The sequence below is a fragment of the Streptopelia decaocto genome (genome assembly GCF_964273445.1).
Source record: "Streptopelia decaocto genome assembly, chromosome: 1".
NCBI classification, from domain to species: Eukaryota; Metazoa; Chordata; class Aves; order Columbiformes; family Columbidae; genus Streptopelia; species Streptopelia decaocto.
The window spans coordinates 121,498,464-121,513,615 of NC_138663.1; the positions used below are offsets into that span (position 1 = coordinate 121,498,464).

General features: G+C 38.3%; 1 protein-coding gene across 4 annotated transcripts in view; it reads right to left on the minus strand.

Moving 5' to 3' along the window:
• ITSN1 (intersectin 1) overlaps window positions 1-15,095 on the minus strand; it is a 123,385-nt gene extending 108,290 nt beyond the window's left edge. For 2 of the 4 annotated variants that reach the window (XM_082068437.1, XM_082068436.1), the window contains exon 1: window positions 14,929-15,093. The gene's annotated coding sequence lies outside the window, so the exon portion shown is untranslated. Of the gene's footprint in view, window positions 1-14,928 lie in introns of all 4 variants that reach the window. The other 2 variants (XM_082068435.1, XM_082068438.1) reach the window with 2 other exon arrangements.
• Window positions 15,096-15,152: the final 57 nt, after the last annotated feature.

A 15,152-nucleotide genomic window follows, 5' to 3' on the forward strand; every position in this document is an offset into this window, starting at 1 on the left:
CTAGTAAGATTTCTTCTAAAAAATGTATTAAGAAAGTAACGTTAGCTTTTCAAGATCCTCCATTCTTTGGTCATTCAAACAGGCACTTAGTATCAATATAGTAATAAAATAACATTGCTAGGAACCAAAAATTGCTCAGGGAAAGGGGAACCTCTTTTTATTGGAAGAACAGGAAACTAACTCACTTCACGAACTCCATCACATCTGTACGTCATGAATCAGGTTTATGCATATATATTTATAGACAAGTAGAAGAAAGAACAGCGATTCGTACTTTAAGATTCCAAATTACATTTGCTTTCCATTACAATCATGTTAACATATCTTCATGAGAGAACAATAGATATGAAAACTTTGTACTATTTATAGCACATGAGGAATACATGTTTGCACCATTTATAGCTCACACTTGCAGTAGTGAATTAAAACCCAACAGAGAAAATTATTATGGTTCCTATTCAGTCAATCTACTTGAGAAGCTATCACAACTTTTAAGGTGCTTTCACTCTTGAATCAGGATGAGGATTACTTTATTTCTCAATCTGGCTTGTCAAAAATAGGGGCAAGTTTACCTTGAAAACTGAGTCTTATGACTCCAACAGAAGATAGCTTGAGGGCCATTTTCCACAGCACAGACATCATCAGAAGAGGCTTAGGGACAGCTGTGAAGGAAGCTTGAAAGAGCAGAGGCTAGCATAATTGGCGGTACATTCAGCACTGATTTTTCAACTCACAGTGGCTGGCTTCAGTACAGCAGAGCATACTCTAAGAGCTGGCAACTGACAAGATTTTAAAAATAAACTTTGGATTATAAAAATACATTTCTGATTATTTACCTTCTGAGTTAAGACCTCAAAATGAAAACTGACATTATAATGAAGCATCCACTCCTTCACTGATATTACAGCTAATGAGTTACCTTCTAAAATAAGCAAGATTTTCTTGTAGTCACTTGTCTGTAGAAGTGTAGGCTAAAGGTATTTCACGTTAAAAATTAAGTTGTCAATATTTCAGCTATTCAAAATTCCCTTATACTGAAGCACTTACAATCAAACCTTCAGACAGAAAAGCCTTTCCCAAAAATTCAACAGCCTAGTTTTCAACTCTCCTGAAAAATACACATGGCATTTACCGGGGTTTGAAATGCAAGGCAAAAGCCAAAATGAACTTATTGAAAATTTGGCTACTTGCAGGAGAAAGAATCTGAACTTTTGCTTCAAAATTAACTTGTCCCCATTTGGGGAGAAAAATGTAGTAATACTCAACCACCACTTGACAACAGAATAATGACTATGTGTCTAATCAAGAACCACCGGAGGCACTAAATATACCAAGTACAATATAGCATTTTCTATTAGATATATTCAGTTCCAAAGCTGTAAACATTCATAACAGGTCTCATGAAGCAGTAAATTATAATGTGTGAGACACAGTGAGATAGTTAAATTAATTTCCTCTAAAAACCTAGTGACAGTAACTGATTTTCCTAAAGCTACTGTACTATTTTCTATCACTTTTTAAGGTTTCCAGAGCAATGCTAACATAAATCTCATTCATAAGTCAAATCAACTTTCTCACATAAATGAGTAATAAGGTACTCACAGAGATAAAATTACACTAACATGCCTCCATTCTCATCTGCTTAAATACTGCTGCAGTTTCAGAACCCAAGTACTGAAAGTACTTCTCCAAGCGTACATCTGTTTTAGCGCAACTTTCAGGCAGGAAACCCCAAATTATGCAAGAAAAGTTCCAGTAAAAAAATGCCAGTTGATATGCTTAGAGGAAGAAAAAAGCAGCAGCAAGTAATTCTCAACAGAACCTGTCAGCAAGCAAAGCCAAGAGATGCACTGACATTCTACAATGACTGGCCATTTACTCACACACTTCTTTTCTTACTCCTTTTTATTTTTAATTCTTCAACAAACAACATCCATGACAACTATTTCAAGCTACAGTAATTCTACTATATGGCAACAGTTCATGTTCTTAAAACCTGCTGAGAAAATCTCACTAATTATTTTGACTACCAGTTCTTAGAGGCTAAATACATTATGACAATTTGATAATAACACAAGTATCCCTGATATACATTTGTCTATGGCTCATTTAGTCACTGCTTGTATAGCTGAGAATTGGAACGCTTGAGGAGAAAGAAAAAATAAACAGCACCTCCAGTTCCTTTGAGTTACTAACAAAAGAGAAAGAATTTTGAATTAGGCCCAGAAGAAAATCAACCTCTTCCAATCCCGCAATCATTACTTTACTTTTGAAAAGTTCCTGTTTGTTTAACAGCCCAAAAATGAAGTCTTAATGGAAGCCTCAAGAAATCTGACTGCCAACAGCCGGTACGTTGTCAAAGCACGCAGTGTTAAAGTTCTCAGAGAACTGAAGATACCAAATGGAAGATCCAGGTTGAAACAGAGTCAAAGTATCTGGGTAACAGTCCAGACATTGAAGACCAACAAGAAAATGTAATATCTCAGGAAAACAGGGATCTCTATGTCAGGTGTAAGGCTACAAATTACAGCTGGTAGACAACATCAGGCTACACAAACTTAGTAAGTTTTCTGGTTTACTCACCTGTTTCCCTATATTAACCTACTTTGAATTTGGGTAGTCTTACATAGGTGTTTCTGGGAAATCAGTCTCATTACTGACAATTAATAAAACTATCAGACTGCTTCTGATCTAAAGCATTTAGAATATTAAGACAGAAGTAAACACAGACCTGCCTGAACATGCAAGCAATGTACAGGCATTAGAACAATACAAATGGCTTGAGAGGAGGCCATTCTCAAAAAATTTGAAGGGATACAAGATGAAGTGCATGGGCCATCCTGACCAGAGCCTATGTTGATTTATTTCTGAGTAATAAAAAAAGCTTTGATTACGTAGACAAATCCTTCAGATCTGACCTCCTAGAGGGCTGCATATGCCAATATAATTGAATCCTGGAAATGATCCTATCTGTGACAGGAAAATAGGTCTGCTTTGGAAAACAGGAATTTCAGAGTATCAATCCCTAACAATATACCTAAATCATTGGTGAATTATGCACTACAAAAAAAAAAAAAAAAAAAAAAAAAAAAGAGTCTGGAGGAGGGGATCATAGTTGTTCCAAGTGGTATCTAACAGTTGCAAGAGAGATCTAATTTTGTTATTGGTTTTAGTGCAAAGTAAGCATTGCAGACCTGTAAGAGAAATTCAGCTAAACCTAATTTTTTCAATGCTTATCTCTAGATTGGCATACCAACTGAACAGATAAACAAAGATTCAAAAGAAAAAATGAGCCATAACATTAAAATGCTACAGCCTGGCCAAAAATATGAGTAACCAGATAAACAGTGCCAGAGGTCACAGCATCCACCAACAGTACTGCTCATGCAAGCCATTGAAAAACAGTAATAAAGCAGTCCCACAAAGAGGCACCAAGCCAGCATCACCCCAAGAGAGAAAGACCTTGACACATTTTTTTCCGTTACCTTGCCAATAACCTCCCCACTGTATCCAATCCACTAAACATTAAAATCTGGAAGAGATATAATGATTCTATAGCAACCAGCTGCTGAGATATTTTTCAAACAGAATGAACTCAATACAACTGCCAAATACTTTCCCAATAAATTTAGCCTATTCCTAGTGGGAGAAGGAAACTATGTTCACTGCTGTGATGCAAGATACAGTGCAAATCTGAGGTCATCACAAAACCAGAGCAATTTAAAACAAATCAGATGATCAGGAATAGGTAAACAAGCAGACACACAAATTGTAGGTATGCAAGTTGCTATTACTCCACAAGGACAGACATATCACTCAAGAAGCCTCTCCACTGAAGCAGCACTTCCATGAGACTTTTTTCCATACTCGTTACTCCCATCACCACATCACCAATGGGTCAACTTTAATAATACTTCCACGTCACCTCTAATAGTCTCTTAGGGAATCTTCCAGAGATTTAAAACCAACACTCACATGAACATGTCAGCTCCACAGTGGTAGCTCCACATATGTGTCATTTGGTTTCTCAAAACAAAGCAGTAGTTTGCTTGTCTCTGTGTTTAGATGCAACCACTCCTGGTATAAGTCTCCTGAAGCGCGTGTCTGTAAAAATGTTCAAACTCCCTACTATATGCCTACAAATATATCAGCTAAAGCATTTTTCTCAGTAAAACAAGAATAAGAGACCACGAGAATTCAAAAGCATAGTTCTCCTTAGCTGATACGCAAGACAGAGGAAACCTCTAGGTAACTTGCAAAACCAACTAAGAAGAATCAAGCCTAAAGCAGGTTTCCATACCTTGCCCCAAATAAATGTTCTCAGAAGATATATTTTAGAAGTCTACAAATCAAAAGAAAGGTAGAAGCCACCTAACTAGGTAACCTCTGTCTGTTTCCTTTTATCACAATAACACTTTGTTTCTATTTAAATCTTCACAGAATAAAGTCTTTAATCTTTAATGAAAGACAAAGCTAAGCTAATACAAGATGGAATTTATTGGTTGACTATATTCATTCCGTTCCATAATATAGTACAGGCATAACAACTGAACTCAATAGGTAGATGTTTAAAATACCTCAGTTGAAACAGGCTCCTATTTTTCCTTTTTGGCTAGTTTTGTTAAATGTGTTTTTCCATCTCTCTTCCACAGCTGTAGAGCATGGTCCATTCTAAGTATCTAAGCTACTTCAGAAAAGTACCTGAGGGGTGCCAGAAAAGTCAAGGGTTTCCTCTTGAATATGGCCTGGTACAGAACCAGAAACTGCTGCTGCCACCTTAAAAACAATAGTCAGAGCAAACTAAGTTTGCAAATCTGTGAACTGCTTTATCTGTGCTATTTCTAGCCTTCTGCCCTTTTCTTGCCCTTTATGGTTACTGTCTTTTTAAACCTCTCTTAGCTACAAAGTATCTCAAGTGGGGAGTAACTGCATGCATTGTTCTCTCTGGAGGATTCTTTTTTTTTTTTTTTTAATTTATTTCTCCTATCCACCCTTTTTTCCTTTTTGAATCTGAGTAAGGATAATAAAACACAATAAACCTCCACACAAAAGGAAATGAAATTTCACGAGAATTTCAATATGCAGGCTTCCTAGGTTCCATTTCAGTGCACAAAGTTTAGCTGAGTCAGCATTCTTGATTCACAATGCTTGCAAGTTTGAGGGTTTGCCTGTTTTGTTTTAAATAAGAGGACTAAATTTCTGTTGCTGTTTTAAACTTTCTAAGCAGAATGCCTAATTTTGATTTTGAAGATGATGGTTTAAGAGATTCAGCATGATTATATTCCCTGTATACATTCAGGAAAGCTATTTTAATGTAGTTGTTGCCCTGCACCAACTAGCCTTTCCTTTTCCTAACAAACCCCAGGTGGTTTAATTTAGGATTGCATCAAGGTAATCCAGGAAAACCAGGAACTTAGCATTGCCATAACAAATTCTGGAAACTCTAGGAATTAAGCAACTCCAGCAGGGAATCCCATTTTCCTTGCAGCTACAGTTTAACATTTTCCTACTGGAAGCACATACAGCAGGAAAAAAATGCAAAATTATTTCTGAAGCTTCATGCATTTTCTAATTACAGAAACCGTATCATCTATCAAAACCACCAAAGAAAGAATCCTCCTCCTTACTATACAAAAGTCCTTAAAACTCCACAAAAAAGCCCACAACACACAATAGGCAGAAGGTTTATTATTCAGCTATTAATGGAGCCTACCAAGTATCTAGAAACAACTAGGAGCTGAAAAGACTACAGTCTTTCAGTCTGCTGAAGTTTCAGCTAACATGTCATCCCTGGAATACGTTCAATTCCTCAAGCCAACAACTAATAAGAGCCAAGATGCCAAAAGGTCAAGGCTCCATTTCTCTTATCCCTGCCTCCAAGCAAGTGGTGAGACCAGGAAGGAAAAAAGAAAAACAATTCTACATATTCCTACTCCATTTAGTCCTACAGTTCTCCTTTGTCAGTAAGAACTTTGAAGTCTGTATCAAGACAGGAGCAGAGTGAAACTAGCTCAGACCCTACCACTTTGTCACCTACCCATGAAATTCTGAATTCTAATATTAAAGCCTAAAGATTTCTGCTGCAGTTTGACAAAGAACAAGCAACAGCATAAACAAATGGTGATGCCTAAATACTCAGAGATACCACATGGCATCAAATGTAGCCTTTGCTGTACAAACACTGTATTCGAATCGAGTTAGACTCCATAGGATCAGACGATGTTCACATTGAAAGGCTTGCCTTCAGCTGGCTTTGTTTTGGTCTTACTTCTTTTAAAGAAAGGCTTTATCAAATATTTTCAAACTTTTCTATTTTTCTCCCACAACACCAGTAGCTCTAATCTGGGGGCACTAAGATGATCTGACACTAAAATGTCTAGTCTCAGACACACAGACAAACCACTATGCTGCTTTTGTTACTCGAATATTCCTTTATTTCTTTCTTATTCACACAGCATGCTAAACACTACCACTTGGTTCTAGACAACAGGCTTTCAATGCAAATTTAGCTTTTAAATTCCATTAACCACCCATACAAATGCTATCATTAAATAGTCCACAGTTGTCACCAGGATATTTACCATAACATCACCTGAAAAGTCTTAGGTAACACAGAGATAGAGGAAGAATAGGAACGGGTACAAAGCATCAAGGTCTTATATAAGTTTGTAGAACACATCAGTTAAGTTCATGCAGGGTTTGGTGTTTTTGTGGGGTCTGCTTGTTGATTGGTTTGGGCTTTTTTGGTTTTGTGTGTGTGTTTTGTTGGTTTTTGTTTTGTTTGGTTTTTTTTTTACTTAGATGACAGCTTTACTTAGGGATGCTTCTAGGTTATTAGATAAGTACTCATGGTTTTGTTTGTAAGTTCTAAAATAATAGCAGATGAAACACTTTGGCTTAAATTCACCCAACTACTTAATAAAAATAAGCTGATTTTTTAATGTCATACAAGAAAATTTCTCAGCAGTTCAGAATAACATTAAAAGTACGTGACTCAAAAGAATGCATCTTTTTCCTTCCTCCCCCCCCCCCAAAAAAAAAAAACACAAAGCAAAATTGGTTTGCTTGCATCATTGACAGCACAAGTTTTAAGCAACCCTCTCACATTTAGATGTTGAGTTTAAATAGCAGCATCAAATGTACATTTGCGACACATTTAAGGAATCAATCCATTGCTGCATTTGACACATTAAAGTCAGCACTGCATCTGGAGTATTTCGTACTTCTGTTTCACAAGAGTGAATTCCATTTACTGTGCAGAACTATGTAACTTACGGTTCATGCATAACTTCTGATTGTGCAAAAAGGATGACTAAATAATCAAAAAAGCATAAAACCGTTAAAGTGAAAATGCTGCACAAGCTTCAACTCCATTCATATTATTCTGTTCTTGGAAGTGTGGTAATGGAGCATCTTCTGAGCACAGAAAACACCCTTAGAAGCTTTCTACCAGCAAGCCTGGCTCAGAGATCATAAAAGCATAACAACAGGAGGAACCTACTATTGAAGTGGCACAATCCAACTATTTTAGTTCCATGTCAACTAAAGATCTCTACTTCAGAAGTCTACTCTTTGTACCACTAACGTCATCTGCAGGGCTCTTGGCAAACAGGAATTTTCAACACTAAGACAGAGTTATTGATACCAGCTAAGCCACTGACTCCTGACCACAATCAGTCATTAAACATCTCCAAAATTCACGATGTCCTGCCATGAATTTAAGCACATGTGACCTTAGCATGTGCAAACATACTTTAACACTTTTATGTTCCTAACTTTTCCGCTGAATTTAAGTTTTACAAACCAGAGTTTAAAAAGAAACAACTATAAGGAATAGTTGTAAAAGAATGGAGGAAAACTTTGTAACATGTCTGGGTTTTAAACTCAGTATTTGCCCTAATACCTTCAGCAACTTAATTCCATATTATTCTAAGAAAAAATTCTTCCTTCTTCTCTTTGTTATTATGCTGGTTTGCAATTTCAGCACACACTGAAGAACAGAGGTATTAATATTGAACGCTCCTTTGTGAGAAAATTTTTAAAGTATTTCATGTAGCTCTACAAACTACTTATAGTAACATAATTCACACAGTCTTTCCTTGTTGGGATTAGCTCTTACAAACATCAACAGAACAAAACAAACATGGAAATACAAAGTTTAAGTGCCAGCCTTTGGGTAACACAGAAATATACATGACCATTAAAATAAAGAAATACAGATACAAGAAAAAACAAAAACAAAAACAGTACAGATCAGAATGATAACTGGTGAAGGTAAGGAGCTAGGACAGTAAACATCACAGAAGCACAGGCAACAGATACACCTTAGGACCAGCTCAGAAAATTGCTGTCTAAAAAAGCCAATTACATTGGATGCCCATGCAAAAACAAACAAATAAACAACAAATGTGAATATCACAAGAGTCTGTCTGCCTGAAAAAAAGAGAGAACCAAGTTTATTCAATGGGGACTCACATGTGATTCAAAGAGAAAAAAAAAAGAAATTAAACTATTACACCATCCTTTTTGGTACATTATGAGATTACTGGCATTTTATTACAAAACAGAACTCTGAAGCTGTCAGCTTTTGTTTATGATTCTCTGCAAGAAAGAAAGAATCTTACTTCCTCAACATATCCTGAAGATTTTTGGAAGCTATTAAAACCTTACACTGGGTAATTGAGCTTCTGTCTAACAGACACAGGTATCCATACAGACTCTCCATACAATTAAAGGCCACATAACTGCAGGCAACTCTTCATAGGTGTATCTATACATTGTAAAAGATTCTCTTCAGCTGTCAGCTTTGTGTGGGTACAAGCACGTGTTAATACAAAACAGCCTGTAGGATGAGGGCTTAACAATGTGAAGCTAACGTCTAAACATAGTGTAATATAACTGGAACTAGGATCTGTTCAGCTTTTATCTTCTTTGGTTATAAGACTGGCAGAAAAGATAACACTGAAATTGTAATGAATCCTGCAATGACCTATTAAAAAACTTACTTATAAGGCACTAAATATTGCACCTCACAGTTTCCAGGGCAGTCCATAGTCCTGTGCTTGTGAATTTGAAATTGTAATATAATGCTAGAGTACATGAAAAGCATTACCAATAAGAGGCTTTTTTTAAAATAAAGAGGTGCTGACCTCAAAACACAAAATCAGCTCAATAGTATCTTCAGCCTACAGATCAGTCATACGAACACTTAATAAACAAGTACCAAGTTTCTAAAAAGCAACTATAGGTATTAAACTGTAACATAATACGAAGATAGCCACAATTGATAAGCATCCCAGTGTCCTTACATAAACTCACCTTGACCTTTGAAAGTTAGATGTGCAGCTGACTTTACACCACTTCTTCAGCTAAATGGGCACCCAAGACTGTTCTATTCTATGGAGACACACAGTTGATTTACCTTCCTAGCAGTCAATATTGGATTTCTCCTTTACAGTTCAACTGGTAGGGCAACTAACAAAAAGCTGATGTATACTTTGCAGGATAAGCATTATTCAGAAAACAACAGATAACTTTTTTATTTCCCCCTCAAAACCAGTGGTTGCTCTTTCTAAAATACACAACTAGACATCATTTTTGCATTTTTCTCATATGCTGTTTCTAGGCACTCACACTGACAGATTAAAAGTACCATCAGAAATGAATAAAAGTTCTTGTTTCTCCAGTGCAACACTGACATGGGTACCTTTGGATCTTAGCAGGCCTGCAGAATCACAGGAAGAATACAACAATTTGATTTGCATATCTGTTAAATTCATTAACAAACCAATGACTTTGTAACATGTTGCAAAACTGTAACTGATTGCTTAAAACTATTACTGTTTCAGTTAAGAGTTAGTGGTTTACCTCAAAATCCTAATACAGTTCTACAGATGTCTCTGACCACAAAGCAAGGACAAAGTCAAGGAAAGCTGCCTGCTGGTAAGCTATTACAGCGGTGGTCTTCAAACCCTAATAATGTTACCCCTACAGAAACTCTGGCTGTCGAATTTTAGAAACCATAAAACTACGTTTTGCCTTACTTGCCACTCAGTATCTTCAGTAAATGCTCAAACAGACAGCTTTGATTTTAATGAGTTGTTTATTTTAGCCCTTTATGTCTCAAAAATTCTGTTGAAGATACCTGTGGGCAGTTAATGAAGGTGATTTAGTTATGCCTAACACACTGTTCAGTAAAAACACATACAAACCATAACACCATTCACATAAATTAATATAAACTAGTATATGAATATAAAACATGATGATATACGACATGATAAAAACTGACATTAACTGTCAAGGATGTTGGAAACTCAGACTACCTGCACACAGCACATGTGATTCTAGCTGGAAGTTTCTACTATGAAGTATATATTCCATTAAAAACTTCCCTTTCCATTGTTTTATTCTCAGTTGTAAAGTTTGGAAATTACTTTTGGAAAACATCTTTAGAAAGTATGGCTAAAAGACAAGTAGAGCAGGTAACCAGTAAACTGGTCCAAAGATACTACTTTGTGTGGTTTGAGTTAGAAATTTTCTGAATGCTGTACATAATTCCTCATATATAGATCACAAATTATTCAGGGGTATATTTAATTGTTGTAAATATTTACAATTATGTATGAAAGTAAAGAAAGCAATGTGCTACAAAGGAGTTCCATTATGAGTCCTCCAGAGAAGTCCCAACCATTTCAGGTGGCTCTGCATGAACCCTCTTTCAGAAACCAAGATTGAAACACAGGTGTTCTTTGTATTTTGGAAGTATATTAATAACTAATATCTACAAATCCTGCATTTATATGAAGCAAGTAAAACTGCATCTTGAAACGATGTAAAGATAAACCACTGTCCAGTCATTTATAGTAGATTAGTCACGCTCATGTTCAGATCCTTAAAAGACATTTAGGTATAGAATCCTATGGAAATCAGGAGGAGCTACCCATCAAAACATAAGGGAAAACCTGAACTCTAGAGACAACAGGTCTTCAGTGAAATTATTTTAATAGTATTACTAGGGCTTGCTAATATTTATCTATAGCACTAGAACATATCATCAAGCCTATGATTTTCAAGGACTGCCATCACACAAAAACTTTTTATTATAAATCCACAGTATTTAAATTTCAGTTGTCAAAACTCTGTTCACCACAAATATCCTGTGGGCACACGCAACCACAAGAGACAGAGCAGGGAAGGGAGATTGAGAACTATGGTGAAATAGAAATATACAGCAGAGATTTAGGTTTCAGGCAATTAATAATATCATTATTTCAAAATCCCAGACACAGATTTTATGCACACATACTTATGAAAAGTTGACTTTACAACTACTGAAATGAAAGTAGTACTAATTCATTCAATTACCTCAGAAACAACACAGGAGAAAGGAAAATATAATATCCAACATATGTAACTTCAATACATTTATAATAATAGAAAACCAAACCAAGTATGTACTGTGTCATTTAATGTTTATGCATTTTGACTAATTGCAATGAAGGGCATGTTGTATAAATGTATCACATCAGAAATAGAAAGAAAAAAAAGCCATTTCTTCCTGGGGAACAAAGAAGCTACCTCTGCACTACTCCCCACACCAAATTATTTCATTTCCATTTGTTTTTTATTCTGGTCAAGAAGTTAATCCTCTGACACTCTGAAGTAGACAGACAATTTCCAGTTTCAGTTGTAGAAAGCATTTAAGATCAGTAATTAGAAACTAATCTCTCCTATACAAATGGTGTATGGTCTGTCAAGAACTTGACCACCTCTAGCCCTTCCACACACACACACACACACACACACAGCGCTATGTAGATTCATTCTAGACAGGTAGATTAACTGGACATCTACACGCACATTCTAAAACTATACAATTTTTGTTTTGTTGTGTGAAAGATTGGCAAATACAGTTACAAATACTGCAATCAAAATATCAAGACATACAACAACAATGCCACCCCAAAATAATCAGTGGAATCTGTTTGGGTTTTTGTTTGTTTTTTGTTTTTTGTTTTTTTTTTTTAATTATTTTTTTTATTATTTTTTATTTTAGAAAGTGTACTCTAAAAAGAAGGTAACTACTTTTGCTACATATCATACAGAAATTTTAGCACCTCACAGTAAGGTTTTATGTGCACAAGTGAATTATCATCAGATCTCAGACTGGACCAGATTTCTAATACTCTACGACACCACCCAATTTCATGCTATGCAAGTAAAAACAAAACCAAGTTACTGTGTAGGGGGCATTTCAAGTTCAGCAGCTGTATTAAATACTATAGCAATGAGCCTTCAAAGTTACTAGCAGACAACAGCAGCAGAAGCAACACTTGGTTTATTTTCTTTAAAAAAAACAACCAAAAAATATCTGATTGTTTTGGTTCCATGCAGGTTAACTACAGTCACCCCCACCTGAAATATGTATTACAAATAAATATTTCTGCTTGTCATTTATTATGCTCCACTACTAAGGACAGCATAAAGAAATGTTCGTAGTTGATCATCACTCTCCATAATGATGTTCTCCACATTCCTCAAGCCATGGCTTACATTTTCCTTAACTTGTTTTTCTTTTTATTCTATACAAAGAGAACTCTCACATTCCTACCTTTTCTAGCGTTATCCTACTAAAAAGTAATATTACAATCCACAATTACAGTACCAAGATCAACCAGAAAAGGCTATTCAACATCATAATTTCAAATTATTTAATGCTAGATTCCCATTCTTTCCTGAATCCAAATCTATCTTAATTGCATGATTAGAGGTATTAAGGAAAGGGCATGCAGACTTTCCAGCAAACAGCAGCACGAGACAGAACAGGCACTGCAGGTCATTGGTTTATTTTGAGATACCAATTCTTATTTTACTGTATCTAAGTAGTTATTCCACTGAACCAGGACATGAAGGAAAATTATCAGGAAAACACAGCTACTCTGAAAAGGATCTTATCTGGAACAAAAGACAGTAGGATATTACAGAGGGAACACTAGAACTGAAAGAATTAAGCGCTGTTTGTAAAGCAGCAAGCGCAAAGAGCAGCTCACTCAGCTCAAATGAAGTTTGAGCCTAATACACTGGAGAAACTGTTCAGAAACAGTTCATCTGTACGAAACATGACCCCTGTAAAGCTGCCAAAATCAGTGAGAGCATCCAAGTGCTAATCACGCGAGCTAAAATGGCTCAAGCTGCTTTTACTTACATGCACGCCTGAACATAAATGACTGCATATCCTAAATTATAAGTTACCAAAGAGAATGCAACTGTTTTATTTACCTGTACTTCTGTATGCTATCAGTACACCCCCCACTCCTGTACTTGGAAATCTGAATATAGATGACATGCAAGACTCCTTCCATACCTCACCCCCTCAAGCAGGGTTTGGAGACGCAGTGTGAACATTTTAAAACAAGAAGAATTTTGTAATCAATTCACTGGTATTTTAAAAAGTATACTGTATAAAAACATCACCTGGTTATACTCATCAAAGGAAGTTACTGATGGACAGAACAAAAAGGCAAAAGAAAGAGAGGTCAACTAAGTGTCGACACACAGTCTAACACTCTGCACACAGTCTAACACTCTCCAGAGTCATCAGTACCTAAATACAGTGTTTGTCTTTTTGATTTAGGAAAAAATGCACACATTGGAGGTTGACTTCAAATATTTTGTTGAAGTACATAGCTATTACCTTAAATATATATTACCATACAAGTTCTAAACAAAACACATACCTTAGAACTAGGGGGTGGGAAGAGGTAAAGGAAAACAGTGTTTCTTGCTTTAATGAGCATCATATCTGGAATGCTAGTCATTTACCAGCAAGAATTATTTACTAAACAATGCTCTCTTTAATGATCTATGGAAGTGTTCTCCCTATCATGACATCCACACCCCACAGAAAGGTGGAGTTCACAGAAAATATTGTTTTCTAAAAGCAAAAACCACATTTCTTTCAAAATAAAGAAGTAGCTGAATCAGAACAAAAGACGTCCACAGGAAATATTATCCACAAAGTTGTCTGCTAATCCGAGGCAAACAGAAACGAAGGGACAAAAAACCGACCGTATACCCGTTTCCTTTTCCCTGACGCCCTGACAACATTCCCTCGTTCAATTGGTCGTGTGCCCTTTTCAAGTCGTAAGGGATGGCATTCTTCCTTCCCTTCGCACCGGGGCGGACCGTACGTGTCGAAGGGGCAGGGAGCAAAGAGGACGGAGGCAGCAGGAATAATCGTTATTTAACGCGGCAAAGGGAAACCCGCACACAGCCCACCCTTTGCATTCCACGTCCGAGATGCCCCCCGAGGGACACGGGTGGCCGGGACTCGGCTCCCCCCGGGAGCGATGGCTGTCTTGTGACGGGGAGGGGGGGGAGCTGCGCTCTCCCCGAGCCAGCGCGCACGAAGCGGGGCGCTCCCCCCGCCGCATTGCCCCGCTTCGCCCTCTACCCACAAAACCGCAGCTGCGAAAACGGCACCCGCGAAACCCACCCCAGTGAGGTACCGATAAAAATTAAAATCATAATAGTGAAAAAAAAAAAAAAAAAAGGCCGAGGAAGGCAAGCGGCGGCGTTCGCTCCAGCGCGCATCCCGCGGGCGCCCACCTCACCGCTCCGTGCTCCCCCTCCGGCCGCCCACACCGGCGACGACCACGGCACTGAGGGAGACGAGGAGGAGCGGGGCGCTTCGCTCCGTACCGGGCACCCGGCGCCTGTCAGCGGGTCCGGGCACCGGGACACGCCCGGCCGCCGGTACTGTGCGGAGGTGGGGGCGGCACAGGCAACGCGGGGCAAAGGCGCCGCTGCCCCCCCGCGGGTGCCCGCCGGGCGCCGTTGGCCTGGGGTGAACCGTCGCCCCTCCCAGTCAGGGTCCCCTCCCCACCCCCCTCCTTCCCGTCCCCTTTCGCCGCCGCTGGGCAGTACCTCATATCTGCGCGGGCCAGGGGGCCCCACTCACACCCATGGCGACGGCGGGGGGGATGGAGGAGCCGGAGCGGCGTCCGCCACCGCCTCCGCCAGACGCACCATCCCCTGCCGTTGCCTCCTCAGCCACCGTCTGGCGGGCGGCGGGGGGGAGGAGCCCTGGCTCGCGCTCGGCCTCACAGCCGTACTGACGCGCGCCGCAGCCTTCCTCCCGCCCCCACCAC